At 44.4% G+C, this 4,305-nt stretch overlaps 1 non-coding gene across 1 annotated transcript; it reads right to left on the bottom strand.

The window, feature by feature from the left end:
• Nucleotides 1-2,101: 2,101 nt before the first annotated feature.
• Nucleotides 2,102-2,183, bottom strand: trnas-cga (transfer RNA serine (anticodon CGA)). The gene has a single exon. It is a non-coding gene; the product is annotated as a tRNA-Ser (tRNA).
• Between the last annotated feature and the right edge of the window lie 2,122 nt (nucleotides 2,184-4,305).

Here is a 4,305-nt window from a genome sequence, read left to right as displayed (position 1 = left end):
AAAGACCAGCCGCGCGTTGGCAGAATGTCGCTATGTAATGCTATGGACTTTCACGGAATCAGAATGAAAAAGGTGAACAAGCAGCGAAGATAATCACCCACACTGCTTCACTTCGAAGTTTCCAATTTGTGAAGCAGTGCCTTTCACTGGCAAAGGAGTAACATTTGTCCTCAACTGCCTGCTTCAGGGTCGCCTCCTTCTCTGCTGGAGGTTTCCATCGTTTTATTCACAGTCACGACGCGATTTCATGATCCACTCCAGTGAAAAAGTGTCATGGTGTCGTCCAAGCAAGACCCTGCAGATACTCAGCGAGAGACCTCTGGTCATTTCGAGCTCAGGTTGTGGAATTAGACGGGATACCTGACACCTTTTATTGGCGCCGCCACTTCACTGCACATTCGCGGCTCAAAACGAGCCGTTGTTAGCATCAGCTTGATTTGTACCTTCCTGCAGTGCATTTGCTAAACAACATCAGATAGATCCCATCCGGCCCAGCTGACTTATCTATTTTCACACTCTGCAGTATTTCTAATATCTCTTCCATGTGAACCTCAATCTCTTCTAGTCTAGATGCAAGTATCTCTGTATCTTCCTCACCAACATTTTCATTTTCTATAGCGAACACTGTCGAAAAATATTTATTTAGTGCTTCCCCTATCTCCTCTGACTCCACACACAACTTCCCACTATTATCCTTGATTGTCCCAAATTTAACTCTCGTCATTCTTTGATTCCTGACATACCTATGGAAAGCCTTAGGGTTAACCCTGAACCTATCTGCCAACAACTTCTCATGTCTCCTCCTGGCTATTCTCACCTCTCTTTTTAGGTCTTTCCTGATATCGTTGGAAACCTCGAGCGCTCTAACTGAGTTTTCACGTTTTGTCCTCACATAAGACTTCTTGTTCTTCTTGACCTGGGATTCCACTTCCTTAGTAAACCACGGCTCACGCGTTCTATATCTTCCTCCCTGCCTGACAGGTACATACTTATCTAGGACACACAGGAGCATTTCCTTGAATAAGCTCCACATTTTAATGTGCTCACCCCCTGCAGTTTCCTACCACATTCTACGCTTCCTAAATCTTATCTCATTGCATCGTAATTTCCCTTCCACCAGCTGAACCTCTTGCTCCGTGGAGTACACCTATCCCTTTCAATCACGAAAGTAAACCTGAGAGAATTGTGATCGTTGTCTCCAAAGTGCTCACCTACTTCCGAATCTAAAACCTAGCCAGGCTCGTTACCCAGTACTAAATCGAAAGTGGCTTCGTCCTTTGAAGGCATGTCTACATACTGTGTCAGGAGGCCCTCCTGCACACACTGGGCAAAAACTGACCCATCTATAGTACTCGTACTGTAGTGATCCCAGTCAATATTTGTATTTTGTCTTGAGTGTTCCAGAGTTTTTCATTGTGCCAGAGTCCTGATGAAGCGAGAATTCTTTCAATGTCTCTGATCAGTTCCCGAGAACATCAGAGTCAATGTCCCGTCCTCTACTCGGTCCGCCAGATCACACTTCTTCATCCTCCTCTGATTCCATTTCCCAAAGAGTTTCTCAAGATTTCCAAAGCTGGACCCTAAATTATACGGTTTGCTTCTTAAACATTTTTCCAACTGCCAACGGAAATATTTTCACAGTATCTCTTCACAATCGTCTGGCTTGCACCATCTCCAGGGATGAGAAGTCCCGTTTGCTGGAGAGATTCCCGAGGCTGGTGAGTTTCACTATGGAACAAAGATGGTTAAGTGGCAATTTCCTGCGGTTGTTTGTAATGATGGGAGAGGGAGCGGTGTGGAATGAGCACTTTGACGAGCAGGAGGAAGTGTTGCCACTGACCCGAGTCAGAGAACAGAGGACAGGGATTAAAGGAATCTAATGAAAAGCAGCACTTCTGCTTAGGACGTTCAATAACAACTGCAGAAACCCGATGTGTCGAGCAGTGTATCTGGAAAGAGAAACAGAGATAATGTTTTAAATATGGAACATTTCTGATGAAGAACTCGAGTTTCCCAAGTCTAATCAAATTACCGGCCTGGTTTGCAAAATAGGTTTTCTGAACTTTGAGCAAAAATTGCTCCAGCAGGAAAGCATTCATAACGTAGTCAGCAGGATACGAACGTACATGGGGAAACCCCAATGGATTTCGAATCCATCGCCTTAACCACTCGGCCATGACTACACACGGCGCCGCCGGCTTGAGCACTGACCAAATCAGCCGTGATCTCTTAGAAAGCTCTCGCTGACTTGATGAGCTAAATGCTTCCATCTCCTTTCATACCTTTGCTATCATTTGTAAGGTGCGAGACACCCATGTAAAAGAAGAAAAGCACAAAGGTAGGAAAAGATATTTGCAGCCAAACTGAGTCAAAATTGTTGATTGAAAGGAAAGTCACACTTGGCAATTTGCTAGCTCTCTTTGCGAACATGACCAGCAGAGGTAAGCAAGGGAGCTATTGATCTGAGTATTCTGGGACCTGAAGCAAACAAAGGTTAGTGACATATTCATTTCTTTTTCTGGCGAACGACATGTTCTTTCCTGATGGTTACAATGAAAGAGATGGTTCCCAATAAAAGACAGAGATTAAGTCGCATGTAGATATATTTCAATGTGACACGATTCATTTTCAGACCCTAATTATCCCAGAGATGGAGGGGGTGAGTTATTTTTCTTCACTCTTCAACTCCTCAGCACGGAGGTACAGACATGAAACCGCCAGAGATGGAGTTCTTGAATTGGGAACCAGCGACACTGAAGGAACTAGGCAAAAGTGAGGACTGCAGATGCCGGAAACCAGATTTTAGATCAGAGTGATGCTGGAAAAGCACAGCAGGTCAGGCATCATCCGAGGAGAAGGAAAGTCGACGTTTCTGTTGCCAGTCTTGCTGCGTTCCGCAAACAATTTTCGTTTTTGGCTCAGATTTCCAGCAACTGCAGCTATTTGTTTTTTGTTAACCTTCATAATGTTTTGGACAAAACCAATGACCTGCCAGCATCGTAAAATCGGCAGAACTACTGGTATACCGATATGTTTGCTGAACAATACAACCATTCCATGAGCGGGAATACGATCCGGGCCATGGTGCTGAGAGGACCGAATCCTCACAAGTAAATCCTTTCTGAACATTTTCGTTGCAGATTATTTTCAACTTGTCTTCGAAGATTTACAAAGTGGGAAAAGGCCATTCCGACCTTTGTGCATTGCGGCTAATCAGAGAGCCATCTATTCCATTCGCAGTTTCCAACTTTGGCCCAAAGTTTGGTCATGGTGTCATGCAGAAACTCAGCGAGGTCACACAGACGTTTTTGTGTGTGCAGAATGATTTGCCACATTTAAGGCAAATTCAATGGCATCCGAATGGGTATATACACAGGAAGCGTTCGGAGAGAAAAGGAACACATTTTGGCAAATATGGTTCAATTAATTTCGGTTATCTGTTCAGAAGGGACAGGTTCGATAGTAGGGTCTTTTTCCGTGCTCGGCATCTTTGATGTGCTCCCGCAGCTGACACCAGTTTTAATGGACCATTTGCAAAAAAAAAAATGCACTCTGTTTGTTAGGCAGTCAGCGCGTTTGCCTATATTTCTGGACGGTGGATGGGACGAGTTGACACAGCGATGAGGGTCTTTCCGGACTTTTGCTGCCAATGACCATTCGTTTGGCACCTTCCCGACTTTGCCATCATGGAGTTTGGCTGAAGAATAATACCGCACGGATAATGTTACCCCCCTCAGCTCTCCAACGAATCCAGAAACTGACAGCTCTTCATGTGGAACAGAAGCAAAACAGAAAGGGTGGACCATTGTCAGACACACCGAAGCATGCATGCTGCCTTTGTTACAGTGCAAGCCGATTATGTCATGAACTGCTCAGAGAAACGGCAGCGAGGCAATTCAGGACATACTGGAGATTTAGTGCATTGCCAAGTCACAGGAAGTGCTCAACAAATATAAAACAAAACGGAACAGCAATAATCCATGAAAAATGAAGTTTACCAATTGCACTGGTGATGAAATTAGGTCAACAATGCGCTGATGACTCCATCTGATCGAGAGGACCAATCACCAGCCCCCTTCACCAGGACAGTAATGAAGGAAATGAGAGAAATACAAAAAAACATTTCTCATCGCGATTGCCAACCTTTTCGCCACTGCAACAACAAAAACGGCGAGCAGATACAATGCAGAATCTGGTTTCATATCAGCAATGAAATAGTAATATCCATTCACTTTCAGTGAAAACGGTGAACAAAGGAAATTGTCTGAAATATGAATACCCAGCGCAGGCTACTTGGTTCCCCAA

The sequence above is a fragment of the Chiloscyllium plagiosum genome, unplaced genomic scaffold (assembly GCF_037043375.1).
Source record: "Chiloscyllium plagiosum isolate Xiang-an unplaced genomic scaffold, Cpla_swu_hap1 HiC_scaffold_44, whole genome shotgun sequence".
NCBI lineage: Eukaryota > Metazoa > Chordata > Chondrichthyes > Orectolobiformes > Hemiscylliidae > Chiloscyllium > Chiloscyllium plagiosum.
This window is presented reverse-complemented; position numbering and strand designations above follow the sequence as displayed.